The sequence below is a fragment of the Ranitomeya variabilis genome, chromosome 5 (genome assembly GCF_051348905.1).
Source record: "Ranitomeya variabilis isolate aRanVar5 chromosome 5, aRanVar5.hap1, whole genome shotgun sequence".
In the NCBI taxonomy this organism is placed as follows: Eukaryota; Metazoa; Chordata; class Amphibia; order Anura; family Dendrobatidae; genus Ranitomeya; species Ranitomeya variabilis.
Window position 1 is genome coordinate 89,327,750 of NC_135236.1, and position 26,158 is coordinate 89,353,907.

General features: G+C 37.3%; 35 non-coding genes across 35 annotated transcripts; all 35 read left to right on the top strand.

Annotated features, from left to right (window-relative positions):
* The first annotated feature begins 228 nt into the window (after nucleotides 1–228).
* On the top strand, nucleotides 229–321 carry TRNAI-UAU (transfer RNA isoleucine (anticodon UAU)). Its single transcript is given in 2 exon segments — nucleotides 229–266; nucleotides 286–321. It is a non-coding gene; the product is annotated as a tRNA-Ile (tRNA).
* Nucleotides 322–768: 447 nt separating this feature from the next.
* TRNAR-CCU (transfer RNA arginine (anticodon CCU)) lies at nucleotides 769–841 on the top strand. The gene has a single exon. It is a non-coding gene; the product is annotated as a tRNA-Arg (tRNA).
* An 867-nt stretch (nucleotides 842–1,708) lies between these two features.
* Nucleotides 1,709–1,801, top strand: TRNAI-UAU (transfer RNA isoleucine (anticodon UAU)). The gene is given in 2 exon segments: nucleotides 1,709–1,746; nucleotides 1,766–1,801. It is a non-coding gene; the product is annotated as a tRNA-Ile (tRNA).
* A 447-nt stretch (nucleotides 1,802–2,248) lies between these two features.
* On the top strand, nucleotides 2,249–2,321 carry TRNAR-CCU (transfer RNA arginine (anticodon CCU)). Its single transcript has one exon. It is a non-coding gene; the product is annotated as a tRNA-Arg (tRNA).
* Nucleotides 2,322–3,188: 867 nt separating this feature from the next.
* TRNAI-UAU (transfer RNA isoleucine (anticodon UAU)) lies at nucleotides 3,189–3,281 on the top strand. The gene is given in 2 exon segments: nucleotides 3,189–3,226; nucleotides 3,246–3,281. It is a non-coding gene; the product is annotated as a tRNA-Ile (tRNA).
* A 447-nt stretch (nucleotides 3,282–3,728) lies between these two features.
* Nucleotides 3,729–3,801, top strand: TRNAR-CCU (transfer RNA arginine (anticodon CCU)). The gene has a single exon. It is a non-coding gene; the product is annotated as a tRNA-Arg (tRNA).
* Nucleotides 3,802–4,668: 867 nt separating this feature from the next.
* TRNAI-UAU (transfer RNA isoleucine (anticodon UAU)) lies at nucleotides 4,669–4,761 on the top strand. Its single transcript is given in 2 exon segments — nucleotides 4,669–4,706; nucleotides 4,726–4,761. It is a non-coding gene; the product is annotated as a tRNA-Ile (tRNA).
* A 447-nt stretch (nucleotides 4,762–5,208) lies between these two features.
* On the top strand, nucleotides 5,209–5,281 carry TRNAR-CCU (transfer RNA arginine (anticodon CCU)). Its single transcript has one exon. It is a non-coding gene; the product is annotated as a tRNA-Arg (tRNA).
* An 866-nt stretch (nucleotides 5,282–6,147) lies between these two features.
* Nucleotides 6,148–6,240, top strand: TRNAI-UAU (transfer RNA isoleucine (anticodon UAU)). The gene is given in 2 exon segments: nucleotides 6,148–6,185; nucleotides 6,205–6,240. It is a non-coding gene; the product is annotated as a tRNA-Ile (tRNA).
* A 447-nt stretch (nucleotides 6,241–6,687) lies between these two features.
* On the top strand, nucleotides 6,688–6,760 carry TRNAR-CCU (transfer RNA arginine (anticodon CCU)). The gene has a single exon. It is a non-coding gene; the product is annotated as a tRNA-Arg (tRNA).
* An 867-nt stretch (nucleotides 6,761–7,627) lies between these two features.
* TRNAI-UAU (transfer RNA isoleucine (anticodon UAU)) lies at nucleotides 7,628–7,720 on the top strand. The gene is given in 2 exon segments: nucleotides 7,628–7,665; nucleotides 7,685–7,720. It is a non-coding gene; the product is annotated as a tRNA-Ile (tRNA).
* Nucleotides 7,721–8,167: 447 nt separating this feature from the next.
* TRNAR-CCU (transfer RNA arginine (anticodon CCU)) lies at nucleotides 8,168–8,240 on the top strand. The gene has a single exon. It is a non-coding gene; the product is annotated as a tRNA-Arg (tRNA).
* An 867-nt stretch (nucleotides 8,241–9,107) lies between these two features.
* TRNAI-UAU (transfer RNA isoleucine (anticodon UAU)) lies at nucleotides 9,108–9,200 on the top strand. The gene is given in 2 exon segments: nucleotides 9,108–9,145; nucleotides 9,165–9,200. It is a non-coding gene; the product is annotated as a tRNA-Ile (tRNA).
* Nucleotides 9,201–9,647: 447 nt separating this feature from the next.
* TRNAR-CCU (transfer RNA arginine (anticodon CCU)) lies at nucleotides 9,648–9,720 on the top strand. Its single transcript has one exon. It is a non-coding gene; the product is annotated as a tRNA-Arg (tRNA).
* Nucleotides 9,721–10,587: 867 nt separating this feature from the next.
* TRNAI-UAU (transfer RNA isoleucine (anticodon UAU)) lies at nucleotides 10,588–10,680 on the top strand. Its single transcript is given in 2 exon segments — nucleotides 10,588–10,625; nucleotides 10,645–10,680. It is a non-coding gene; the product is annotated as a tRNA-Ile (tRNA).
* Nucleotides 10,681–11,127: 447 nt separating this feature from the next.
* On the top strand, nucleotides 11,128–11,200 carry TRNAR-CCU (transfer RNA arginine (anticodon CCU)). Its single transcript has one exon. It is a non-coding gene; the product is annotated as a tRNA-Arg (tRNA).
* An 867-nt stretch (nucleotides 11,201–12,067) lies between these two features.
* TRNAI-UAU (transfer RNA isoleucine (anticodon UAU)) lies at nucleotides 12,068–12,160 on the top strand. The gene is given in 2 exon segments: nucleotides 12,068–12,105; nucleotides 12,125–12,160. It is a non-coding gene; the product is annotated as a tRNA-Ile (tRNA).
* A 447-nt stretch (nucleotides 12,161–12,607) lies between these two features.
* Nucleotides 12,608–12,680, top strand: TRNAR-CCU (transfer RNA arginine (anticodon CCU)). Its single transcript has one exon. It is a non-coding gene; the product is annotated as a tRNA-Arg (tRNA).
* Nucleotides 12,681–13,547: 867 nt separating this feature from the next.
* Nucleotides 13,548–13,640, top strand: TRNAI-UAU (transfer RNA isoleucine (anticodon UAU)). Its single transcript is given in 2 exon segments — nucleotides 13,548–13,585; nucleotides 13,605–13,640. It is a non-coding gene; the product is annotated as a tRNA-Ile (tRNA).
* Nucleotides 13,641–14,087: 447 nt separating this feature from the next.
* TRNAR-CCU (transfer RNA arginine (anticodon CCU)) lies at nucleotides 14,088–14,160 on the top strand. The gene has a single exon. It is a non-coding gene; the product is annotated as a tRNA-Arg (tRNA).
* Nucleotides 14,161–15,026: 866 nt separating this feature from the next.
* On the top strand, nucleotides 15,027–15,119 carry TRNAI-UAU (transfer RNA isoleucine (anticodon UAU)). Its single transcript is given in 2 exon segments — nucleotides 15,027–15,064; nucleotides 15,084–15,119. It is a non-coding gene; the product is annotated as a tRNA-Ile (tRNA).
* A 447-nt stretch (nucleotides 15,120–15,566) lies between these two features.
* TRNAR-CCU (transfer RNA arginine (anticodon CCU)) lies at nucleotides 15,567–15,639 on the top strand. The gene has a single exon. It is a non-coding gene; the product is annotated as a tRNA-Arg (tRNA).
* An 867-nt stretch (nucleotides 15,640–16,506) lies between these two features.
* Nucleotides 16,507–16,599, top strand: TRNAI-UAU (transfer RNA isoleucine (anticodon UAU)). The gene is given in 2 exon segments: nucleotides 16,507–16,544; nucleotides 16,564–16,599. It is a non-coding gene; the product is annotated as a tRNA-Ile (tRNA).
* Nucleotides 16,600–17,046: 447 nt separating this feature from the next.
* Nucleotides 17,047–17,119, top strand: TRNAR-CCU (transfer RNA arginine (anticodon CCU)). The gene has a single exon. It is a non-coding gene; the product is annotated as a tRNA-Arg (tRNA).
* An 867-nt stretch (nucleotides 17,120–17,986) lies between these two features.
* Nucleotides 17,987–18,079, top strand: TRNAI-UAU (transfer RNA isoleucine (anticodon UAU)). Its single transcript is given in 2 exon segments — nucleotides 17,987–18,024; nucleotides 18,044–18,079. It is a non-coding gene; the product is annotated as a tRNA-Ile (tRNA).
* Nucleotides 18,080–18,526: 447 nt separating this feature from the next.
* On the top strand, nucleotides 18,527–18,599 carry TRNAR-CCU (transfer RNA arginine (anticodon CCU)). The gene has a single exon. It is a non-coding gene; the product is annotated as a tRNA-Arg (tRNA).
* An 867-nt stretch (nucleotides 18,600–19,466) lies between these two features.
* Nucleotides 19,467–19,559, top strand: TRNAI-UAU (transfer RNA isoleucine (anticodon UAU)). The gene is given in 2 exon segments: nucleotides 19,467–19,504; nucleotides 19,524–19,559. It is a non-coding gene; the product is annotated as a tRNA-Ile (tRNA).
* Nucleotides 19,560–20,006: 447 nt separating this feature from the next.
* TRNAR-CCU (transfer RNA arginine (anticodon CCU)) lies at nucleotides 20,007–20,079 on the top strand. Its single transcript has one exon. It is a non-coding gene; the product is annotated as a tRNA-Arg (tRNA).
* Nucleotides 20,080–20,945: 866 nt separating this feature from the next.
* On the top strand, nucleotides 20,946–21,038 carry TRNAI-UAU (transfer RNA isoleucine (anticodon UAU)). Its single transcript is given in 2 exon segments — nucleotides 20,946–20,983; nucleotides 21,003–21,038. It is a non-coding gene; the product is annotated as a tRNA-Ile (tRNA).
* Nucleotides 21,039–21,485: 447 nt separating this feature from the next.
* On the top strand, nucleotides 21,486–21,558 carry TRNAR-CCU (transfer RNA arginine (anticodon CCU)). Its single transcript has one exon. It is a non-coding gene; the product is annotated as a tRNA-Arg (tRNA).
* Nucleotides 21,559–22,425: 867 nt separating this feature from the next.
* On the top strand, nucleotides 22,426–22,518 carry TRNAI-UAU (transfer RNA isoleucine (anticodon UAU)). Its single transcript is given in 2 exon segments — nucleotides 22,426–22,463; nucleotides 22,483–22,518. It is a non-coding gene; the product is annotated as a tRNA-Ile (tRNA).
* A 447-nt stretch (nucleotides 22,519–22,965) lies between these two features.
* TRNAR-CCU (transfer RNA arginine (anticodon CCU)) lies at nucleotides 22,966–23,038 on the top strand. The gene has a single exon. It is a non-coding gene; the product is annotated as a tRNA-Arg (tRNA).
* An 867-nt stretch (nucleotides 23,039–23,905) lies between these two features.
* TRNAI-UAU (transfer RNA isoleucine (anticodon UAU)) lies at nucleotides 23,906–23,998 on the top strand. Its single transcript is given in 2 exon segments — nucleotides 23,906–23,943; nucleotides 23,963–23,998. It is a non-coding gene; the product is annotated as a tRNA-Ile (tRNA).
* A 447-nt stretch (nucleotides 23,999–24,445) lies between these two features.
* Nucleotides 24,446–24,518, top strand: TRNAR-CCU (transfer RNA arginine (anticodon CCU)). Its single transcript has one exon. It is a non-coding gene; the product is annotated as a tRNA-Arg (tRNA).
* Nucleotides 24,519–25,385: 867 nt separating this feature from the next.
* Nucleotides 25,386–25,478, top strand: TRNAI-UAU (transfer RNA isoleucine (anticodon UAU)). The gene is given in 2 exon segments: nucleotides 25,386–25,423; nucleotides 25,443–25,478. It is a non-coding gene; the product is annotated as a tRNA-Ile (tRNA).
* The last annotated feature ends 680 nt before the right edge of the window (nucleotides 25,479–26,158 follow it).

Consider the following 26,158-nt stretch of genomic DNA (forward strand, 5'->3'; position numbering starts at 1 on the left):
AAACAAAAAAAAAAACAGGATGTTTGAGTCTAAAATGACCCAGCGTCCAGTGTATAAATTTCTCATTTTCATTTTTAATAAAGATTGTGATATGGTAAAATATTTATTGTCAAACATTATAATAAAACCTTAGAAACCTGTTGTAAGCAATCATTAATTTTCTGAAGAACTATCCCATTTCAATTTTTTTTTTTAATCAAATTTATGTCATAGCGGTGTACCCAGTCAGCTCCAGTGGCGCAATCGGTCAGCGCGCGGTATTTATAAAGCAGTAACTGTCGAGTGATGCCGAGGTTGTGAGTTCGACCCTCACCTGGAGCATTCTATTCTTGCCTTCGTTTTGTATTTTTTACTACTGAAGTCGTTGAATCGGTTCATGATCTAGTGTCAAGATTAAGAGAGAAATTTCAACGAGATATTTGTTGTTTAAATTTTTGTATTTTTTTAAATTGCCGCAGGTTGGACAAGTCTATTGAGTCCCACCGTAATCTGGTGTCATAATTGAAAGGGAAATGTGGAAGATATCTATTTAGTTTTTCAGGCTTCTGGCAGTCCAATAAACTTTCCATCATCGGCATTGATAACGTACAGTGACCCGACAAAGTTAGCCCTGGCTCTCTTCTAAAATAAAGATGCATGTGCATTCGGACGGTTTGTTTCAATTTGGAGTTCAAACGTACAAGATCGTCCTTGATAACTCAATCAAAAGTGAGTGATTCACTCTTGTGGTAACCAAAGAAAGTCTGGATTTTTAAGCTACTCCATCAAGCCCCAGTGGCCTAATGGATAAGGCACTGGCCTCCTAAGCCAGGGATTGTGGGTTCAAGTCCCATCTGGGGTGCTTGTTGATTTCCCTTTCCAACAGTTTCTCATGGAAGGTTGATGGTGCAGGTGTAAACTGTTCTCCTTGTGTTGTTTCTTTGTAAATTAGTTCTTGCAAACCTCTACCCTTTACAACGATCCTTTCCATGTACTGAGAGAAGTGTTAACACGCAATTGTGTGGGGCTGACAAACATAGCATCTTAATTGTTTGCATCGTCATTTATGACCCAAATAACAAAGAGTATCTTTTCTAAGATATGGATATGCTTTCAACCACACAATATTGGCAAATATCAAAATCAAAAATTATAATTGAAAAATGTAAACGGTTTTTGAAACATTTTGGACAACGTTCTTTTTTTCATATCATGTTCTTTCTTACAAAACAAAATGAGTAATCTTTCAATTTTCACCCTGGCCACTGGGAATATTTTGGACTCAAACATCCTGTCGTTCTAGAGCAGTTTTGCTTAATATCAGAGGTATGGTTACAAAGACTGACAACACCTCTGTACGCAGCTGTTAACACAGGATCTAGGAATCACAAAAGGTGATGTCACAGATGACCCTGCAGCCCCTGAATTCAGAAGAATTTTTTATATCGTCAATGTCTGTTCATTGCAGCAAATGTAAGTGCGCATTTCCTGAAGAAAAAAAAAACAAAAAAAAAAACAGGATGTTTGAGTCTAAAATGACCCAGCGTCCAGTGTATAAATTTCTCATTTTCATTTTTAATAAAGATTGTGATATGGTAAAATATTTATCGTCAAACATTATAATAAAACCTTAGAAACCTGTTGTAAGCAATCATTAATTTTCTGAAGAACTATCCCATTTCAATTTTTTTTTTTAATCAAATTTATGTCATAGCGGTGTACCCAGTCAGCTCCAGTGGCGCAATCGGTCAGCGCGCGGTACTTATAAAGCAGTAACTGTCGAGTGATGCCGAGGTTGTGAGTTCGACCCTCACCTGGAGCATTCTATTCTTGCCTTCGTTTTGTATTTTTTACTACTGAAGTCGTTGAATCGGTTCATGATCTAGTGTCAAGATTAAGAGAGAAATTTCAACGAGATATTTGTTGTTTAAATTTTTGTATTTTTTTAAATTGCCGCAGGTTGGACAAGTCTATTGAGTCCCACCGTAATCTGGTGTCATAATTGAAAGGGAAATGTGGAAGATATCTATTTAGTTTTTCAGGCTTCTGGCAGTCCAATAAACTTTCCATCATCGGCATTGATAACGTACAGTGACCCGACAAAGTTAGCCCTGGCTCTCTTCTAAAATAAAGATGCATGTGCATTCGGACGGTTTGTTTCAATTTGGAGTTCAAACGTACAAGATCGTCCTTGATAACTCAATCAAAAGTGAGTGATTCACTCTTGTGGTAACCAAAGAAAGTCTGGATTTTTAAGCTACTCCATCAAGCCCCAGTGGCCTAATGGATAAGGCACTGGCCTCCTAAGCCAGGGATTGTGGGTTCAAGTCCCATCTGGGGTGCTTGTTGATTTCCCTTTCCAACAGTTTCTCATGGAAGGTTGATGGTGCAGGTGTAAACTGTTCTCCTTGTGTTGTTTCTTTGTAAATTAGTTCTTGCAAACCTCTACCCTTTACAACGATCCTTTCCATGTACTGAGAGAAGTGTTAACACGCAATTGTGTGGGGCCGACAAACATAGCATCTTAATTGTTTGCATCGTCATTTATGACCCAAATAACAAAGAGTATCTTTTCTAAGATATGGATATGCTTTCAACCACACAATATTGGCAAATATCAAAATCAAAAATTATAATTGAAAAATGTAAACGGTTTTTGAAACATTTTGGACAACGTTCTTTTTTTCATATCATGTTCTTTCTTACAAAACAAAATGAGTAATCTTTCAATTTTCACCCTGGCCACTGGGAATATTTTGGACTCAAACATCCTGTCGTTCTAGAGCAGTTTTGCTTAATATCAGAGGTATGGTTACAAAGACTGACAACACCTCTGTACGCAGCTGTTAACACAGGATCTAGGAATCACAAAAGGTGATGTCACAGATGACCCTGCAGCCCCTGAATTCAGAAGAATTTTTTATATCGTCAATGTCTGTTCATTGCAGCAAATGTAAGTGCGCATTTCCTGAAGAAAAAAAAAACAAAAAAAAAAACAGGATGTTTGAGTCTAAAATGACCCAGCGTCCAGTGTATAAATTTCTCATTTTCATTTTTAATAAAGATTGTGATATGGTAAAATATTTATTGTCAAACATTATAATAAAACCTTAGAAACCTGTTGTAAGCAATCATTAATTTTCTGAAGAACTATCCCATTTCAATTTTTTTTTTTAATCAAATTTATGTCATAGCGGTGTACCCAGTCAGCTCCAGTGGCGCAATCGGTCAGCGCGCGGTACTTATAAAGCAGTAACTGTCGAGTGATGCCGAGGTTGTGAGTTCGACCCTCACCTGGATCATTCTATTCTTGCCTTCGTTTTGTATTTTTTACTACTGAAGTCGTTGAATCGGTTCATGATCTAGTGTCAAGATTAAGAGAGAAATTTCAACGAGATATTTGTTGTTTAAATTTTTGTATTTTTTTAAATTGCCGCAGGTTGGACAAGTCTATTGAGTCCCACTGTAATCTGGTGTCATAATTGAAAGGGAAATGTGGAAGATATCTATTTAGTTTTTCAGGCTTCTGGCAGTCCAATAAACTTTCCATCATCGGCATTAATAACGTACAGTGACCCGACAAAGTTAGCCCTGGCTCTCTTCTAAAATAAAGATGCATGTGCATTCGGACGGTTTGTTTCAATTTGGAGTTCAAAAGTACAAGATCGTTCTTGATAACTCAATCAAAAGTGAGTGATTCACTCTTGTGGTAACCAAAGAAAGTCTGGATTTTTAAGCTACTTCATCAAGCCCCAGTGGCCTAATGGATAAGGCACTGGCCTCCTAAGCCAGGGATTGTGGGTTCAAGTCCCATCTGGGGTGCTTGTTGATTTCCCTTTCCAACAGTTTCTCATGGAAGGTTGATGGTGCAGGTGTAAACTGTTCTCCTTGTGTTGTTTCTTTGTAAATTAGTTCTTGCAAACCTCTACCCTTTACAACGATCCTTTCCATGTACTGAGAGAAGTGTTAACACGCAATTGTGTGGGGCCGACAAACATAGCATCTTAATTGTTTGCATCGTCATTTATGACCCAAATAACAAAGAGTATCTTTTCTAAGATATGGATATGCTTTCAACCACACAATATTGGCAAATATCAAAATCAAAAATTATAATTGAAAAATGTAAACGGTTTTTGAAACATTTTGGACAACGTTCTTTTTTTCATATCATGTTCTTTCTTACAAAACAAAATGAGTAATCTTTCAATTTTCACCCTGGCCACTGGGAATATTTTGGACTCAAACATCCTGTCGTTCTAGAGCAGTTTTGCTTAATATCAGAGGTATGGTTACAAAGACTGACAACACCTCTTTACGCAGCTGTTAACACAGGATCTAGGAATCACAAAAGGTGATGTCACAGATGACCCTGCAGCCCCTGAATTCAGAAGAATTTTTTATATCGTCAATGTCTGTTCATTGCAGCAAATGTAAGTGCGCATTTCCTGAAGAAAAAAAAAACAAAAAAAAAAACAGGATGTTTGAGTCTAAAATGACCCAGCGTCCAGTGTATAAATTTCTCATTTTCATTTTTAATAAAGATTGTGATATGGTAAAATATATATTGTCAAACATTATAATAAAACCTTAGAAACCTGTTGTAAGCAATCATTAATTTTCTGAAGAACTATCCCATTTCAATTTTTTTTTTTAATCAAATTTATGTCATAGCGGTGTACCTAGTCAGCTCCAGTGGCGCAATCGGTCAGCGCGCGGTACTTATAAAACAGTAACTGTCGAGTGATGCCGAGGTTGTGAGTTCGACCCTCACCTGGATCATTCTATTCTTGCCTTCGTTTTGTATTTTTTACTACTGAAGTCGTTGAATCGGTTCATGATCTAGTGTCAAGATTAAGAGAGAAATTTCAACGAGATATTTGTTGTTTAAATTTTTGTATTTTTTTAAATTGCCGCAGGTTGGACAAGTCTATTGAGTCCCACCGTAATCTGGTGTCATAATTGAAAGGGAAATGTGGAAGATATCTATTTAGTTTTTCAGGCTTCTGGCAGTCCAATAAACTTTCCATCATCGGCATTAATAACGTACAGTGACCCGACAAAGTTAGCCTTGGCTCTCTTCTAAAATAAAGATGCATGTGCATTCGGACGGTTTGTTTCAATTTGGAGTTCAAAAGTACAAGATCGTTCTTGATAACTCAATCAAAAGTGAGTGATTCACTCTTGTGGTAACCAAAGAAAGTCTGGATTTTTAAGCTACTTCATCAAGCCCCAGTGGCCTAATGGATAAGGCACTGGCCTCCTAAGCCAGGGATTGTGGGTTCAAGTCCCATCTGGGGTGCTTGTTGATTTCCCTTTCCAACAGTTTCTCATGGAAGGTTGATGGTGCAGGTGTAAACTGTTCTCCTTGTGTTGTTTCTTTGTAAATTAGTTCTTGCAAACCTCTACCCTTTACAACGATCCTTTCCATGTACTGAGAGAAGTGTTAACACGCAATTGTGTGGGGCCGACAAACATAGCATCTTAATTGTTTGCATCGTCATTTATGACCCAAATAACAAAGAGTATCTTTTCTAAGATATGGATATGCTTTCAACCACACAATATTGGCAAATATCAAAATCAAAAATTATAATTGAAAAATGTAAACGGTTTTTGAAACATTTTGGACAACGTTCTTTTTTTCATATCATGTTCTTTCTTACAAAACAAAATGAGTAATCTTTCAATTTTCACCCTGGCCACTGGGAATATTTTGGACTCAAACATCCTGTCGTTCTAGAGCAGTTTTGCTTAATATCAGAGGTATGTTTACAAAGACTGACAACACCTCTTTACGCAGCTGTTAACACAGGATCTAGGAATCCCAAAAGGTGATGTCACAGATGACCCTGCAGCCCCTGAATTCAGAAGAATTTTTTATATCGTCAATGTCTGTTCATTGCAGCAAATGTAAGTGCGCATTTCCTGAAGAAAAAAAAAACAAAAAAAAAAACAGGATGTTTGAGTCTAAAATGACCCAGCGTCCAGTGTATAAATTTCTCATTTTCATTTTTAATAAAGATTGTGATATGGCAAAATATATATTGTCAAACATTATAATAAAACCTTAGAAACCTGTTGTAAGCAATCATTAATTTTCTGAAGAACTATCCCATTTCAATTTTTTTTTTAATCAAATTTATGTCATAGCGTTGTACCCAGTCAGCTCCAGTGGCGCAATCGGTCAGCGCGCGGTACTTATAAAGCAGTAACTGTCGAGTGATGCCGAGGTTGTGAGTTCGACCCTCACCTGGAGCATTCTATTCTTGCCTTCGTTTTGTATTTTTTACTACTGAAGTCGTTGAATCGGTTCATGATCTAGTGTCAAGATTAAGAGAGAAATTTCAACGAGATATTTGTTGTTTAAATTTTTGTATTTTTTTAAATTGCCGCAGGTTGGACAAGTCTATTGAGTCCCACCGTAATCTGGTGTCATAATTGAAAGGGAAATGTGGAAGATATCTATTTAGTTTTTCAGGCTTCTGGCAGTCCAATAAACTTTCCATCATCGGCATTGATAACGTACAGTGACCCGACAAAGTTAGCCCTGGCTCTCTTCTAAAATAAAGATGCATGTGCATTCGGACGGTTTGTTTCAATTTGGAGTTCAAACGTACAAGATCGTCCTTGATAACTCAATCAAAAGTGAGTGATTCACTCTTGTGGTAACCAAAGAAAGTCTGGATTTTTAAGCTACTCCATCAAGCCCCAGTGGCCTAATGGATAAGGCACTGGCCTCCTAAGCCAGGGATTGTGGGTTCAAGTCCCATCTGGGGTGCTTGTTGATTTCCCTTTCCAACAGTTTCTCATGGAAGGTTGATGGTGCAGGTGTAAACTGTTCTCCTTGTGTTGTTTCTTTGTAAATTAGTTCTTGCAAACCTCTACCCTTTACAACGATCCTTTCCATGTACTGAGAGAAGTGTTAACACGCAATTGTGTGGGGCCGACAAACATAGCATCTTAATTGTTTGCATCGTCATTTATGACCCAAATAACAAAGAGTATCTTTTCTAAGATATGGATATGCTTTCAACCACACAATATTGGCAAATATCAAAATCAAAAATTATAATTGAAAAATGTAAACGGTTTTTGAAACATTTTGGACAACGTTCTTTTTTTCATATCATGTTCTTTCTTACAAAACAAAATGAGTAATCTTTCAATTTTCACCCTGGCCACTGGGAATATTTTGGACTCAAACATCCTGTCGTTCTAGAGCAGTTTTGCTTAATATCAGAGGTATGGTTACAAAGACTGACAACACCTCTGTACGCAGCTGTTAACACAGGATCTAGGAATCACAAAAGGTGATGTCACAGATGACCCTGCAGCCCCTGAATTCAGAAGAATTTTTTATATCGTCAATGTCTGTTCATTGCAGCAAATGTAAGTGCGCATTTCCTGAAGAAAAAAAAAACAAACAAAAAAACAGGATGTTTGAGTCTAAAATGACCCAGCGTCCAGTGTATAAATTTCTCATTTTCATTTTTAATAAAGATTGTGATATGGTAAAATATTTATTGTCAAACATTATAATAAAACCTTAGAAACCTGTTGTAAGCAATCATTAATTTTCTGAAGAACTATCCCATTTCAATTTTTTTTTTTAATCAAATTTATGTCATAGCGGTGTACCCAGTCAGCTCCAGTGGCGCAATCGGTCAGCGCGCGGTACTTATAAAGCAGTAACTGTCGAGTGATGCCGAGGTTGTGAGTTTGACCCTCACCTGGAGCATTCTATTCTTGCCTTCGTTTTGTATTTTTTACTACTGAAGTCATTGAATCGGTTCATGATCTAGTGTCAAGATTAAGAGAGAAATTTCAACGAGATATTTGTTGTTTAAATTTTTGTATTTTTTTAAATTGCCGCAGGTTGGACAAGTCTATTGAGTCCCACCGTAATCTGGTGTCATAATTGAAAGGGAAATGTGGAAGATATCTATTTAGTTTTTCAGGCTTCTGGCAGTCCAATAAACTTTCCATCATCGGCATTAATAACGTACAGTGACCCGACAAAGTTAGCCCTGGCTCTCTTCTAAAATAAAGATGCATGTGCATTCGGACGGTTTGTTTCAATTTGGAGTTCAAAAGTACAAGATCGTTCTTGATAACTCAATCAAAAGTGAGTGATTCACTCTTGTGGTAACCAAAGAAAGTCTGGATTTTTAAGCTACTTCATCAAGCCCCAGTGGCCTAATGGATAAGGCACTGTCCTCCTAAGCCAGGGATTGTGGGTTCAAGTCCCATCTGGGGTGCTTGTTGATTTCCCTTTCCAACAGTTTCTCATGGAAGGTTGATGGTGCAGGTGTAAACTGTTCTCCTTGTGTTGTTTCTTTGTAAATTAGTTCTTGCAAACCTCTACCCTTTACAACGATCCTTTCCATGTACTGAGAGAAGTGTTAACACGCAATTGTGTGGGGCCGACAAACATAGCATCTTAATTGTTTGCATCGTCATTTATGACCCAAATAACAAAGAGTATCTTTTCTAAGATATGGATATGCTTTCAACCACACAATATTGGCAAATATCAAAATCAAAAATTATAATTGAAAAATATAAACGGTTTTTGAAACATTTTGGACAACGTTCTTTTTTTCATATCATGTTCTTTCTTACAAAACAAAATGAGTAATCTTTCAATTTTCACCCTGGCCACTGGGAATATTTTGGACTCAAACATCCTGTCGTTCTAGAGCAGTTTTGCTTAATATCAGAGGTATGGTTACAAAGACTGACAACACCTCTGTACGCAGCTGTTAACACAGGATCTAGGAATCACAAAAGGTGATGTCACAGATGACCCTGCAGCCCCTGAATTCAGAAGAATTTTTTATATCGTCAATGTCTGTTCATTGCAGCAAATGTAAGTGCGCATTTCCTGAAGAAAAAAAAAACAAAAAAAAAAACAGGATGTTTGAGTCTAAAATGACCCAGCGTCCAGTGTATAAATTTCTCATTTTCATTTTTAATAAAGATTGTGATATGGTAAAATATTTATTGTCAAACATTATAATAAAACCTTAGAAACCTGTTGTAAGCAATCATTAATTTTCTGAAGAACTATCCCATTTCAATTTTTTTTTTTAATCAAATTTATGTCATAGCGGTGTACCCAGTCAGCTCCAGTGGCGCAATCGGTCAGCGCGCGGTATTTATAAAGCAGTAACTGTCGAGTGATGCCGAGGTTGTGAGTTCGACCCTCACCTGGAGCATTCTATTCTTGCCTTCGTTTTGTATTTTTTACTACTGAAGTCGTTGAATCGGTTCATGATCTAGTGTCAAGATTAAGAGAGAAATTTCAACGAGATATTTGTTGTTTAAATTTTTGTATTTTTTTAAATTGCCGCAGGTTGGACAAGTCTATTGAGTCCCACCGTAATCTGGTGTCATAATTGAAAGGGAAATGTGGAAGATATCTATTTAGTTTTTCAGGCTTCTGGCAGTCCAATAAACTTTCCATCATCGGCATTGATAACGTACAGTGACCCGACAAAGTTAGCCCTGGCTCTCTTCTAAAATAAAGATGCATGTGCATTCGGACGGTTTGTTTCAATTTGGAGTTCAAACGTACAAGATCGTCCTTGATAACTCAATCAAAAGTGAGTGATTCACTCTTGTGGTAACCAAAGAAAGTCTGGATTTTTAAGCTACTCCATCAAGCCCCAGTGGCCTAATGGATAAGGCACTGGCCTCCTAAGCCAGGGATTGTGGGTTCAAGTCCCATCTGGGGTGCTTGTTGATTTCCCTTTCCAACAGTTTCTCATGGAAGGTTGATGGTGCAGGTGTAAACTGTTCTCCTTGTGTTGTTTCTTTGTAAATTAGTTCTTGCAAACCTCTACCCTTTACAACGATCCTTTCCATGTACTGAGAGAAGTGTTAACACGCAATTGTGTGGGGCTGACAAACATAGCATCTTAATTGTTTGCATCGTCATTTATGACCCAAATAACAAAGAGTATCTTTTCTAAGATATGGATATGCTTTCAACCACACAATATTGGCAAATATCAAAATCAAAAATTATAATTGAAAAATGTAAACGGTTTTTGAAACATTTTGGACAACGTTCTTTTTTTCATATCATGTTCTTTCTTACAAAACAAAATGAGTAATCTTTCAATTTTCACCCTGGCCACTGGGAATATTTTGGACTCAAACATCCTATCGTTCTAGAGCAGTTTTGCTTAATATCAGAGGTATGGTTACAAAGACTGACAACACCTCTGTACGCAGCTGTTAACACAGGATCTAGGAATCACAAAAGGTGATGTCACAGATGACCCTGCAGCCCCTGAATTCAGAAGAATTTTTTATATCGTCAATGTCTGTTCATTGCAGCAAATGTAAGTGCGCATTTCCTGAAGAAAAAAAAAACAAAAAAAAAAACAGGATGTTTGAGTCTAAAATGACCCAGCGTCCAGTGTATAAATTTCTCATTTTCATTTTTAATAAAGATTGTGATATGGTAAAATATTTATCGTCAAACATTATAATAAAACCTTAGAAACCTGTTGTAAGCAATCATTAATTTTCTGAAGAACTATCCCATTTCAATTTTTTTTTTTAATCAAATTTATGTCATAGCGGTGTACCCAGTCAGCTCCAGTGGCGCAATCGGTCAGCGCGCGGTACTTATAAAGCAGTAACTGTCGAGTGATGCCGAGGTTGTGAGTTCGACCCTCACCTGGAGCATTCTATTCTTGCCTTCGTTTTGTATTTTTTACTACTGAAGTCGTTGAATCGGTTCATGATCTAGTGTCAAGATTAAGAGAGAAATTTCAACGAGATATTTGTTGTTTAAATTTTTGTATTTTTTTAAATTGCCGCAGGTTGGACAAGTCTATTGAGTCCCACCGTAATCTGGTGTCATAATTGAAAGGGAAATGTGGAAGATATCTATTTAGTTTTTCAGGCTTCTGGCAGTCCAATAAACTTTCCATCATCGGCATTGATAACGTACAGTGACCCGACAAAGTTAGCCCTGGCTCTCTTCTAAAATAAAGATGCATGTGCATTCGGACGGTTTGTTTCAATTTGGAGTTCAAACGTACAAGATCGTCCTTGATAACTCAATCAAAAGTGAGTGATTCACTCTTGTGGTAACCAAAGAAAGTCTGGATTTTTAAGCTACTCCATCAAGCCCCAGTGGCCTAATGGATAAGGCACTGGCCTCCTAAGCCAGGGATTGTGGGTTCAAGTCCCATCTGGGGTGCTTGTTGATTTCCCTTTCCAACAGTTTCTCATGGAAGGTTGATGGTGCAGGTGTAAACTGTTCTCCTTGTGTTGTTTCTTTGTAAATTAGTTCTTGCAAACCTCTACCCTTTACAACGATCCTTTCCATGTACTGAGAGAAGTGTTAACACGCAATTGTGTGGGGCCGACAAACATAGCATCTTAATTGTTTGCATCGTCATTTATGACCCAAATAACAAAGAGTATCTTTTCTAAGATATGGATATGCTTTCAACCACACAATATTGGCAAATATCAAAATCAAAAATTATAATTGAAAAATGTAAACGGTTTTTGAAACATTTTGGACAACGTTCTTTTTTTCATATCATGTTCTTTCTTACAAAACAAAATGAGTAATCTTTCAATTTTCACCCTGGCCACTGGGAATATTTTGGACTCAAACATCCTGTCGTTCTAGAGCAGTTTTGCTTAATATCAGAGGTATGGTTACAAAGACTGACAACACCTCTGTACGCAGCTGTTAACACAGGATCTAGGAATCACAAAAGGTGATGTCACAGATGACCCTGCAGCCCCTGAATTCAGAAGAATTTTTTATATCGTCAATGTCTGTTCATTGCAGCAAATGTAAGTGCGCATTTCCTGAAGAAAAAAAAAACAAAAAAAAAAACAGGATGTTTGAGTCTAAAATGACCCAGCGTCCAGTGTATAAATTTCTCATTTTCATTTTTAATAAAGATTGTGATATGGTAAAATATTTATTGTCAAACATTATAATAAAACCTTAGAAACCTGTTGTAAGCAATCATTAATTTTCTGAAGAACTATCCCATTTCAATTTTTTTTTTTAATCAAATTTATGTCATAGCGGTGTACCCAGTCAGCTCCAGTGGCGCAATCGGTCAGCGCGCGGTACTTATAAAGCAGTAACTGTCGAGTGATGCCGAGGTTGTGAGTTCGACCCTCACCTGGATCATTCTATTCTTGCCTTCGTTTTGTATTTTTTACTACTGAAGTCGTTGAATCGGTTCATGATCTAGTGTCAAGATTAAGAGAGAAATTTCAACGAGATATTTGTTGTTTAAATTTTTGTATTTTTTTAAATTGCCGCAGGTTGGACAAGTCTATTGAGTCCCACCGTAATCTGGTGTCATAATTGAAAGGGAAATGTGGAAGATATCTATTTAGTTTTTCAGGCTTCTGGCAGTCCAATAAACTTTCCATCATCGGCATTAATAACGTACAGTGACCCGACAAAGTTAGCCCTGGCTCTCTTCTAAAATAAAGATGCATGTGCATTCGGACGGTTTGTTTCAATTTGGAGTTCAAAAGTACAAGATCGTTCTTGATAACTCAATCAAAAGTGAGTGATTCACTCTTGTGGTAACCAAAGAAAGTCTGGATTTTTAAGCTACTTCATCAAGCCCCAGTGGCCTAATGGATAAGGCACTGGCCTCCTAAGCCAGGGATTGTGGGTTCAAGTCCCATCTGGGGTGCTTGTTGATTTCCCTTTCCAACAGTTTCTCATGGAAGGTTGATGGTGCAGGTGTAAACTGTTCTCCTTGTGTTGTTTCTTTGTAAATTAGTTCTTGCAAACCTCTACCCTTTACAACGATCCTTTCCATGTACTGAGAGAAGTGTTAACACGCAATTGTGTGGGGCCGACAAACATAGCATCTTAATTGTTTGCATCGTCATTTATGACCCAAATAACAAAGAGTATCTTTTCTAAGATATGGATATGCTTTCAACCACACAATATTGGCAAATATCAAAATCAAAAATTATAATTGAAAAATGTAAACGGTTTTTGAAACATTTTGGACAACGTTCTTTTTTTCATATCATGTTCTTTCTTACAAAACAAAATGAGTAATCTTTCAATTTTCACCCTGGCCACTGGGAATATTTTGGACTCAAACATCCTGTCGTTCTAGAGCAGTTTTGCTTAATATCAGAGGTATGGTTACAAAGACTGACAACACCTCTTTACGCAGCTGTTAACACAGGATCTAGGAATCACAAAAGGTGATGTCACAGATGACCCTGCAGCCCCTGAATTCAGAAGAATTTTTTATATCGTCAATGTCTGTTCATTGCAGCAAATGTAAGTGCGCATTTCCTGAAGAAAAAAAAAACAAAAAAAAAAACAGGATGTTTGAGTCTAAAATGACCCAGCGTCCAGTGTATAAATTTCTCATTTTCATTTTTAATAAAGATTGTGATATGGTAAAATATATATTGTCAAACATTATAATAAAACCTTAGAAACCTGTTGTAAGCAATCATTAATTTTCTGAAGAACTATCCCATTTCAATTTTTTTTTTTAATCAAATTTATGTCATAGCGGTGTACCTAGTCAGCTCCAGTGGCGCAATCGGTCAGCGCGCGGTACTTATAAAACAGTAACTGTCGAGTGATGCCGAGGTTGTGAGTTCGACCCTCACCTGGATCATTCTATTCTTGCCTTCGTTTTGTATTTTTTACTACTGAAGTCGTTGAATCGGTTCATGATCTAGTGTCAAGATTAAGAGAGAAATTTCAACGAGATATTTGTTGTTTAAATTTTTGTATTTTTTTAAATTGCCGCAGGTTGGACAAGTCTATTGAGTCCCACCGTAATCTGGTGTCATAATTGAAAGGGAAATGTGGAAGATATCTATTTAGTTTTTCAGGCTTCTGGCAGTCCAATAAACTTTCCATCATCGGCATTAATAACGTACAGTGACCCGACAAAGTTAGCCTTGGCTCTCTTCTAAAATAAAGATGCATGTGCATTCGGACGGTTTGTTTCAATTTGGAGTTCAAAAGTACAAGATCGTTCTTGATAACTCAATCAAAAGTGAGTGATTCACTCTTGTGGTAACCAAAGAAAGTCTGGATTTTTAAGCTACTTCATCAAGCCCCAGTGGCCTAATGGATAAGGCACTGGCCTCCTAAGCCAGGGATTGTGGGTTCAAGTCCCATCTGGGGTGCTTGTTGATTTCCCTTTCCAACAGTTTCTCATGGAAGGTTGATGGTGCAGGTGTAAACTGTTCTCCTTGTGTTGTTTCTTTGTAAATTAGTTCTTGCAAACCTCTACCCTTTACAACGATCCTTTCCATGTACTGAGAGAAGTGTTAACACGCAATTGTGTGGGGCCGACAAACATAGCATCTTAATTGTTTGCATCGTCATTTATGACCCAAATAACAAAGAGTATCTTTTCTAAGATATGGATATGCTTTCAACCACACAATATTGGCAAATATCAAAATCAAAAATTATAATTGAAAAATGTAAACGGTTTTTGAAACATTTTGGACAACGTTCTTTTTTTCATATCATGTTCTTTCTTACAAAACAAAATGAGTAATCTTTCAATTTTCACCCTGGCCACTGGGAATATTTTGGACTCAAACATCCTGTCGTTCTAGAGCAGTTTTGCTTAATATCAGAGGTATGTTTACAAAGACTGACAACACCTCTTTACGCAGCTGTTAACACAGGATCTAGGAATCCCAAAAGGTGATGTCACAGATGACCCTGCAGCCCCTGAATTCAGAAGAATTTTTTATATCGTCAATGTCTGTTCATTGCAGCAAATGTAAGTGCGCATTTCCTGAAGAAAAAAAAAACAAAAAAAAAAACAGGATGTTTGAGTCTAAAATGACCCAGCGTCCAGTGTATAAATTTCTCATTTTCATTTTTAATAAAGATTGTGATATGGCAAAATATATATTGTCAAACATTATAATAAAACCTTAGAAACCTGTTGTAAGCAATCATTAATTTTCTGAAGAACTATCCCATTTCAATTTTTTTTTTAATCAAATTTATGTCATAGCGTTGTACCCAGTCAGCTCCAGTGGCGCAATCGGTCAGCGCGCGGTACTTATAAAGCAGTAACTGTCGAGTGATGCCGAGGTTGTGAGTTCGACCCTCACCTGGAGCATTCTATTCTTGCCTTCGTTTTGTATTTTTTACTACTGAAGTCGTTGAATCGGTTCATGATCTAGTGTCAAGATTAAGAGAGAAATTTCAACGAGATATTTGTTGTTTAAATTTTTGTATTTTTTTAAATTGCCGCAGGTTGGACAAGTCTATTGAGTCCCACCGTAATCTGGTGTCATAATTGAAAGGGAAATGTGGAAGATATCTATTTAGTTTTTCAGGCTTCTGGCAGTCCAATAAACTTTCCATCATCGGCATTGATAACGTACAGTGACCCGACAAAGTTAGCCCTGGCTCTCTTCTAAAATAAAGATGCATGTGCATTCGGACGGTTTGTTTCAATTTGGAGTTCAAACGTACAAGATCGTCCTTGATAACTCAATCAAAAGTGAGTGATTCACTCTTGTGGTAACCAAAGAAAGTCTGGATTTTTAAGCTACTCCATCAAGCCCCAGTGGCCTAATGGATAAGGCACTGGCCTCCTAAGCCAGGGATTGTGGGTTCAAGTCCCATCTGGGGTGCTTGTTGATTTCCCTTTCCAACAGTTTCTCATGGAAGGTTGATGGTGCAGGTGTAAACTGTTCTCCTTGTGTTGTTTCTTTGTAAATTAGTTCTTGCAAACCTCTACCCTTTACAACGATCCTTTCCATGTACTGAGAGAAGTGTTAACACGCAATTGTGTGGGGCCGACAAACATAGCATCTTAATTGTTTGCATCGTCATTTATGACCCAAATAACAAAGAGTATCTTTTCTAAGATATGGATATGCTTTCAACCACACAATATTGGCAAATATCAAAATCAAAAATTATAATTGAAAAATGTAAACGGTTTTTGAAACATTTTGGACAACGTTCTTTTTTTCATATCATGTTCTTTCTTACAAAACAAAATGAGTAATCTTTCAATTTTCACCCTGGCCACTGGGAATATTTTGGACTCAAACATCCTGTCGTTCTAGAGCAGTTTTGCTTAATATCAGAGGTATGGTTACAAAGACTGACAACACCTCTGTACGCAGCTGTTAACACAGGATCTAGGAATCACAAAAGGTGATGTCACAGATGACCCTGCAGCCCCTGAATTCAGAAGAATTTTTTATATCGTCAATGTCTGTTCATTGCAGCAAATGTAAGTGCGCATTTCCTGAAGAAAAAAAAAACAAACAAAAAAACAGGATGTTTGAGTCTAAAATGACCCAGCGTCCAGTGTATAAATTTCTCATTTTCATTTTTAATAAAGATTGTGATATGGTAAAATATTTATTGTCAAACATTATAATAAAACCTTAGAAACCTGTTGTAAGCAATCATTAATTTTCTGAAGAACTATCCCATTTCAATTTTTTTTTTTAATCAAATTTATGTCATAGCGGTGTACCCAGTCAGCTCCAGTGGCGCAATCGGTCAGCGCGCGGTACTTATAAAGCAGTAACTGTCGAGTGATGCCGAGGTTGTGAGTTTGACCCTCACCTGGAGCATTCTATTCTTGCCTTCGTTTTGTATTTTTTACTACTGAAGTCATTGAATCGGTTCATGATCTAGTGTCAAGATTAAGAGAGAAATTTCAACGAGATATTTGTTGTTTAAATTTTTGTATTTTTTTAAATTGCCGCAGGTTGGACAAGTCTATTGAGTCCCACCGTAATCTGGTGTCATAATTGAAAGGGAAATGTGGAAGATATCTATTTAGTTTTTCAGGCTTCTGGCAGTCCAATAAACTTTCCATCATCGGCATTAATAACGTACAGTGACCCGACAAAGTTAGCCCTGGCTCTCTTCTAAAATAAAGATGCATGTGCATTCGGACGGTTTGTTTCAATTTGGAGTTCAAAAGTACAAGATCGTTCTTGATAACTCAATCAAAAGTGAGTGATTCACTCTTGTGGTAACCAAAGAAAGTCTGGATTTTTAAGCTACTTCATCAAGCCCCAGTGGCCTAATGGATAAGGCACTGTCCTCCTAAGCCAGGGATTGTGGGTTCAAGTCCCATCTGGGGTGCTTGTTGATTTCCCTTTCCAACAGTTTCTCATGGAAGGTTGATGGTGCAGGTGTAAACTGTTCTCCTTGTGTTGTTTCTTTGTAAATTAGTTCTTGCAAACCTCTACCCTTTACAACGATCCTTTCCATGTACTGAGAGAAGTGTTAACACGCAATTGTGTGGGGCCGACAAACATAGCATCTTAATTGTTTGCATCGTCATTTATGACCCAAATAACAAAGAGTATCTTTTCTAAGATATGGATATGCTTTCAACCACACAATATTGGCAAATATCAAAATCAAAAATTATAATTGAAAAATATAAACGGTTTTTGAAACATTTTGGACAACGTTCTTTTTTTCATATCATGTTCTTTCTTACAAAACAAAATGAGTAATCTTTCAATTTTCACCCTGGCCACTGGGAATATTTTGGACTCAAACATCCTGTCGTTCTAGAGCAGTTTTGCTTAATATCAGAGGTATGGTTACAAAGACTGACAACACCTCTGTACGCAGCTGTTAACACAGGATCTAGGAATCACAAAAGGTGATGTCACAGATGACCCTGCAGCCCCTGAATTCAGAAGAATTTTTTATATCGTCAATGTCTGTTCATTGCAGCAAATGTAAGTGCGCATTTCCTGAAGAAAAAAAAAACAAAAAAAAAAACAGGATGTTTGAGTCTAAAATGACCCAGCGTCCAGTGTATAAATTTCTCATTTTCATTTTTAATAAAGATTGTGATATGGTAAAATATTTATTGTCAAACATTATAATAAAACCTTAGAAACCTGTTGTAAGCAATCATTAATTTTCTGAAGAACTATCCCATTTCAATTTTTTTTTTTAATCAAATTTATGTCATAGCGGTGTACCCAGTCAGCTCCAGTGGCGCAATCGGTCAGCGCGCGGTACTTATAAAGCAGTAACTGTCGAGTGATGCCGAGGTTGTGAGTTCGACCCTCACCTGGATCATTCTATTCTTGCCTTCGTTTTGTATTTTTTACTACTGAAGTCGTTGAATCGGTTCATGATCTAGTGTCAAGATTAAGAGAGAAATTTCAACGAGATATTTGTTGTTTAAATTTTTGTATTTTTTTAAATTGCCGCAGGTTGGACAAGTCTATTGAGTCCCACCGTAATCTGGTGTCATAATTGAAAGGGAAATGTGGAAGATATCTATTTAGTTTTTCAGGCTTCTGGCAGTCCAATAAACTTTCCATCATCGGCATTAATAACGTACAGTGACCCGACAAAGTTAGCCCTGGCTCTCTTCTAAAATAAAGATGCATGTGCATTCGGACGGTTTGTTTCAATTTGGAGTTCAAAAGTACAAGATCGTTCTTGATAACTCAATCAAAAGTGAGTGATTCACTCTTGTGGTAACCAAAGAAAGTCTGGATTTTTAAGCTACTTCATCAAGCCCCAGTGGCCTAATGGATAAGGCACTGGCCTCCTAAGCCAGGGATTGTGGGTTCAAGTCCCATCTGGGGTGCTTGTTGATTTCCCTTTCCAACAGTTTCTCATGGAAGGTTGATGGTGCAGGTGTAAACTGTTCTCCTTGTGTTGTTTCTTTGTAAATTAGTTCTTGCAAACCTCTACCCTTTACAACGATCCTTTCCATGTACTGAGAGAAGTGTTAACACGCAATTGTGTGGGGCCGACAAACATAGCATCTTAATTGTTTGCATCGTCATTTATGACCCAAATAACAAAGAGTATCTTTTCTAAGATATGGATATGCTTTCAACCACACAATATTGGCAAATATCAAAATCAAAAATTATAATTGAAAAATGTAAACGGTTTTTGAAACATTTTGGACAACGTTCTTTTTTTCATATCATGTTCTTTCTTACAAAACAAAATGAGTAATCTTTCAATTTTCACCCTGGCCACTGGGAATATTTTGGACTCAAACATCCTGTCGTTCTAGAGCAGTTTTGCTTAATATCAGAGGTATGGTTACAAAGACTGACAACACCTCTTTACGCAGCTGTTAACACAGGATCTAGGAATCACAAAAGGTGATGTCACAGATGACCCTGCAGCCCCTGAATTCAGAAGAATTTTTTATATCGTCAATGTCTGTTCATTGCAGCAAATGTAAGTGCGCATTTCCTGAAGAAAAAAAAAACAAAAAAAAAAACAGGATGTTTGAGTCTAAAATGACCCAGCGTCCAGTGTATAAATTTCTCATTTTCATTTTTAATAAAGATTGTGATATGGTAAAATATATATTGTCAAACATTATAATAAAACCTTAGAAACCTGTTGTAAGCAATCATTAATTTTCTGAAGAACTATCCCATTTCAATTTTTTTTTTTAATCAAATTTATGTCATAGCGGTGTACCTAGTCAGCTCCAGTGGCGCAATCGGTCAGCGCGCGGTACTTATAAAACAGTAACTGTCGAGTGATGCCGAGGTTGTGAGTTCGACCCTCACCTGGATCATTCTATTCTTGCCTTCGTTTTGTATTTTTTACTACTGAAGTCGTTGAATCGGTTCATGATCTAGTGTCAAGATTAAGAGAGAAATTTCAACGAGATATTTGTTGTTTAAATTTTTGTATTTTTTTAAATTGCCGCAGGTTGGACAAGTCTATTGAGTCCCACCGTAATCTGGTGTCATAATTGAAAGGGAAATGTGGAAGATATCTATTTAGTTTTTCAGGCTTCTGGCAGTCCAATAAACTTTCCATCATCGGCATTAATAACGTACAGTGACCCGACAAAGTTAGCCTTGGCTCTCTTCTAAAATAAAGATGCATGTGCATTCGGACGGTTTGTTTCAATTTGGAGTTCAAAAGTACAAGATCGTTCTTGATAACTCAATCAAAAGTGAGTGATTCACTCTTGTGGTAACCAAAGAAAGTCTGGATTTTTAAGCTACTTCATCAAGCCCCAGTGGCCTAATGGATAAGGCACTGGCCTCCTAAGCCAGGGATTGTGGGTTCAAGTCCCATCTGGGGTGCTTGTTGATTTCCCTTTCCAACAGTTTCTCATGGAAGGTTGATGGTGCAGGTGTAAACTGTTCTCCTTGTGTTGTTTCTTTGTAAATTAGTTCTTGCAAACCTCTACCCTTTACAACGATCCTTTCCATGTACTGAGAGAAGTGTTAACACGCAATTGTGTGGGGCCGACAAACATAGCATCTTAATTGTTTGCATCGTCATTTATGACCCAAATAACAAAGAGTATCTTTTCTAAGATATGGATATGCTTTCAACCACACAATATTGGCAAATATCAAAATCAAAAATTATAATTGAAAAATGTAAACGGTTTTTGAAACATTTTGGACAACGTTCTTTTTTTCATATCATGTTCTTTCTTACAAAACAAAATGAGTAATCTTTCAATTTTCACCCTGGCCACTGGGAATATTTTGGACTCAAACATCCTGTCGTTCTAGAGCAGTTTTGCTTAATATCAGAGGTATGTTTACAAAGACTGACAACACCTCTTTACGCAGCTGTTAACACAGGATCTAGGAATCCCAAAAGGTGATGTCACAGATGACCCTGCAGCCCCTGAATTCAGAAGAATTTTTTATATCGTCAATGTCTGTTCATTGCAGCAAATGTAAGTGCGCATTTCCTGAAGAAAAAAAAAACAAAAAAAAAAACAGGATGTTTGAGTCTAAAATGACCCAGCGTCCAGTGTATAAATTTCTCATTTTCATTTTTAATAAAGATTGTGATATGGCAAAATATATATTGTCAAACATTATAATAAAACCTTAGAAACCTGTTGTAAGCAATCATTAATTTTCTGAAGAACTATCCCATTTCAATTTTTTTTTTAATCAAATTTATGTCATAGCGTTGTACCCAGTCAGCTCCAGTGGCGCAATCGGTCAGCGCGCGGTACTTATAAAGCAGTAACTGTCGAGTGATGCCGAGGTTGTGAGTTCGACCCTCACCTGGAGCATTCTATTCTTGCCTTCGTTTTGTATTTTTTACTACTGAAGTCGTTGAATCGGTTCATGATCTAGTGTCAAGATTAAGAGAGAAATTTCAACGAGATATTTGTTGTTTAAATTTTTGTATTTTTTTAAATTGCCGCAGGTTGGACAAGTCTATTGAGTCCCACCGTAATCTGGTGTCATAATTGAAAGGGAAATGTGGAAGATATCTATTTAGTTTTTCAGGCTTCTGGCAGTCCAATAAACTTTCCATCATCGGCATTGATAACGTACAGTGACCCGACAAAGTTAGCCCTGGCTCTCTTCTAAAATAAAGATGCATGTGCATTCGGACGGTTTGTTTCAATTTGGAGTTCAAACGTACAAGATCGTCCTTGATAACTCAATCAAAAGTGAGTGATTCACTCTTGTGGTAACCAAAGAAAGTCTGGATTTTTAAGCTACTCCATCAAGCCCCAGTGGCCTAATGGATAAGGCACTGGCCTCCTAAGCCAGGGATTGTGGGTTCAAGTCCCATCTGGGGTGCTTGTTGATTTCCCTTTCCAACAGTTTCTCATGGAAGGTTGATGGTGCAGGTGTAAACTGTTCTCCTTGTGTTGTTTCTTTGTAAATTAGTTCTTGCAAACCTCTACCCTTTACAACGATCCTTTCCATGTACTGAGAGAAGTGTTAACACGCAATTGTGTGGGGCCGACAAACATAGCATCTTAATTGTTTGCATCGTCATTTATGACCCAAATAACAAAGAGTATCTTTTCTAAGATATGGATATGCTTTCAACCACACAATATTGGCAAATATCAAAATCAAAAATTATAATTGAAAAATGTAAACGGTTTTTGAAACATTTTGGACAACGTTCTTTTTTTCATATCATGTTCTTTCTTACAAAACAAAATGAGTAATCTTTCAATTTTCACCCTGGCCACTGGGAATATTTTGGACTCAAACATCCTGTCGTTCTAGAGCAGTTTTGCTTAATATCAGAGGTATGGTTACAAAGACTGACAACACCTCTTTACGCAGCTGTTAACACAGGATCTAGGAATCACAAAAGGTGATGTCACAGATGACCCTGCAGCTCCTGAATTCAGAAGAAATTTTTATATCGTCAATGTCTGTTCATTGCAGCAAATGTAAGTGCGCATTTCCTGAAGAAAAAAAAAACAAAAAAAAAAACAGGATGTTTGAGTCTAAAATGACCCAGCGTCCAGTGTATAAATTTCTCATTTTCATTTTTAATAAAGATTGTGATATGGTAAAATATTTATTGTCAAACATTATAATAAAACCTTAGAAACCTGTTGTAAGCAATCATTAATTTTCTGAAGAACTATCCCATTTCAATTTTTTTTTTTAATCAAATTTATGTCATAGCGGTGTACCCAGTCAGCTCCAGTGGCGCAATCGGTCAGCGCGCGGTACTTATAAAGCAGTAACTGTCGAGTGATGCCGAGGTTGTGAGTTCGACCTTCATCTGGAGCATTCTATTCTTGCCTTCGTTTTGTATTTTTTACTACTGAAGTCATTGAATCGGTTCATGATCTAGTGTCAAGATTAAGAGAGAAATTTCAACGAGATATTTGTTGTTTAAATTTTTGTATTTTTTTAAATTGCCGCAGGTTGGACAAGTCTATTGAGTCCCACCGTAATCTGGTGTCATAATTGAAAGGGAAATGTGGAAGATATCTATTTAGTTTTTCAGGCTTCTGGCAGTCCAATAAACTTTCCATCATCGGCATTGATAACGTACAGTGACCCGACAAAGTTAGCCCTGGCTCTCTTCTAAAATAAAGATGCATGTGCATTCGGACGGTTTGTTTCAATTTGGAGTTCAAACGTACAAGATCGTCCTTGATAACTCAATCAAAAGTGAGTGATTCACTCTTGTGGTAACCAAAGAAAGTCTGGATTTTTAAGCTACTCCATCAAGCCCCAGTGGCCTAATGGATAAGGCACTGGCCTCCTAAGCCAGGGATTGTGGGTTCAAGTCCCATCTGGGGTGCTTGTTGATTTCCCTTTCCAACAGTTTCTCATGGAAGGTTGATGGTGCAGGTGTAAACTGTTCTCCTTGTGTTGTTTCTTTGTAAATTAGTTCTTGCAAACCTCTACCCTTTACAACGATCCATTCCATGTACTGAGAGAAGTGTTAACACGCAATTGTGTGGGGCCGACAAACATAGCATCTTAATTGTTTGCATCATCATTTATGACCCAAATAACAAAGAGTATCTTTTCTAAGATATGGATATGCTTTCAACCACACAATATTGGCAAATATCAAAATCAAAAATTATAATTGAAAAATGTAAACGGTTTTTGAAACATTTTGGACAACGTTCTTTTTTTCATATCATGTTCTTTCTTACAAAACAAAATGAGTAATCTTTCAATTTTCACCCTGGCCACTGGGAATATTTTGGACTCAAACATCCTGTCGTTCTAGAGCAGTTTTGCTTAATATCAGAGGTATGGTTACAAAGACTGACAACACCTCTTTACGCTGCTGTTAACACAGTATCTAGGAATCACAAAAGGTGATGTCACAGATGACCCTGCAGCCCCTGAATTCAGAAGAATTTTTTATATCGTCAATGTCTGTTCATTGCAGCAAATGTAAGTGCGCATTTCCTGAAGAAAAAAAAAACAAAAAAAAAAACAGGATGTTTGAGTCTAAAATGACCCAGCGTCCAGTGTATAAATTTCTCATTTTCATTTTTAATAAAGATTGTGATATGGTAAAATATATATTGTCAAACATTATAATAAAACCTTAGAAACCTGTTGTAAGCAATCATTAATTTTCTGAAGAACTATCCCATTTCAATTTTTTTTTTTAATCAAATTTATGTCATAGCGGTGTACCCAGTCAGCTCCAGTGGCGCAATCGGTCAGCGCGCGGTACTTATAAAGCAGTAACTGTCGAGTGATGCCGAGGTTGTGAGTTCGACCTTCATCTGGAGCATTCTATTCTTGCCTTCGTTTTGTATTTTTTACTACTGAAGTCATTGAATCGGTTCATGATCTAGTGTCAAGATTAAGAGAGAAATTTCAACGAGATATTTGTTGTTTAAATTTTTGTATTTTTTTAAATTGCCGCAGGTTGGACAAGTCTATTGAGTCCCACCGTAATCTGGTGTCATAATTGAAAGGGAAATGTGGAAGATATCTATTTAGTTTTTCAGGCTTCTGGCAGTCCAATAAACTTTCCATCATCGGCATTGATAACGTACAGTGACCCGACAAAGTTAGCCCTGGCTCTCTTCTAAAATAAAGATGCATGTGCATTCGGACGGTTTGTTTCAATTTGGAGTTCAAACGTACAAGATCGTCCTTGATAACTCAATCAAAAGTGAGTGATTCACTCTTGTGGTAACCAAAGAAAGTCTGGATTTTTAAGCTACTCCATCAAGCCCCAGTGGCCTAATGGATAAGGCACTGGCCTCCTAAGCCAGGGATTGTGGGTTCAAGTCCCATCTGGGGTGCTTGTTGATTTCCCTTTCCAACAGTTTCTCATGGAAGGTTGATGGTGCAGGTGTAAACTGTTCTCCTTGTGTTGTTTCTTTGTAAATTAGTTCTTGCAAACCTCTACCCTTTACAACGATCCATTCCATGTACTGAGAGAAGTGTTAACACGCAATTGTGTGGGGCCGACAAACATAGCATCTTAATTGTTTGCATCATCATTTATGACCCAAATAACAAAGAGTATCTTTTCTAAGATATGGATATGCTTTCAACCACACAATATTGGCAAATATCAAAATCAAAAATTATAATTGAAAAATGTAAACGGTTTTTGAAATATTTTGGACAACGTTCTTTTTTTCATATCATGTTCTTTCTTACAAAACAAAATGAGTAATCTTTCAATTTTCACCCTGGCCACTGGGAATATTTTGGACTCAAACATCCTGTCGTTCTAGAGCAGTTTTGCTTAATATCAGAGGTATGGTTACAAAGACTGACAACACCTCTTTACGCTGCTGTTAACACAGTATCTAGGAATCACAAAAGGTGATGTCACAGATGACCCTGCAGCCCCTGAATTCAGAAGAATTTTTTATATCGTCAATGTCTGTTCATTGCAGCAAATGTAAGTGCGCATTTCCTGAAGAAAAAAAAAACAAAAAAAAAAACAGGATGTTTGAGTCTAAAATGACCCAGCGTCCAGTGTATAAATTTCTCATTTTCATTTTTAATAAAGATTGTGATATGGTAAAATATATATTGTCAAACATTATAATAAAACCTTAGAAACCTGTTGTAAGCAATCATTAATTTTCTGAAGAACTATCCCATTTCAATTTTTTTTTTTAATCAAATTTATGTCATAGCGTTGTACCCAGTCAGCTCCAGTGGCGCAATCGGTCAGCGCGCGGTACTTATAAAGCAGTAACTGTCGAGTGATGCCGAGGTTGTGAGTTCGACCCTCACCTGGAGCATTCTATTCTTGCCTTCGTTTTGTATTTTTTACTACTGAAGTCGTTGAATCGGTTCATGATCTAGTGTCAAGATTAAGGCTACGTTCACATTTGCGGTCAGCGCCGCAGCGGCGCCGCATGCGTCATGCGCCCCTATACTTAACATGGGGGCGCATGGACATGCGTTGTGCTGCGTTTTGCGCCGCATGGCCGCAAGCGTTGGACGCAAGAAACGCTTCAAGTTGCATTTTTTTTGCTTCCAACTTGCGGGCAAAAACGACGCATGCGGCGCAAAACGCAGCGTTTTAGCGTGCGTTTTGCCGCGTTTTTGTTTGCGTTGTGCGCTGCGGCGCCGACGCTGCGGCGCACAACGCAAATGTGAACGTAGCGAGAGAAATTTCAACTAGATATTTGTTGTTTAAATTTTTGTATTTTTTTAAATTGCCGCAGGTTGGACAAGTCTATTGAGTCCCACCGTAATCTGGTGTCATAATTGAAAGGGAAATGTGGAAGATATCTATTTAGTTTTTCAGGCTTCTGGCAGTCCAATAAACTTTCCATCATCGGCATTGATAACGTACAGTGACCCGACAAAGTTAGCCCTGGCTCTCTTCTAAAATAAAGATGCATGTGCATTCGGACGGTTTGTTTCAATTTGGAGTTCAAACGTACAAGATCGTCCTTGATAACTCAATCAAAAG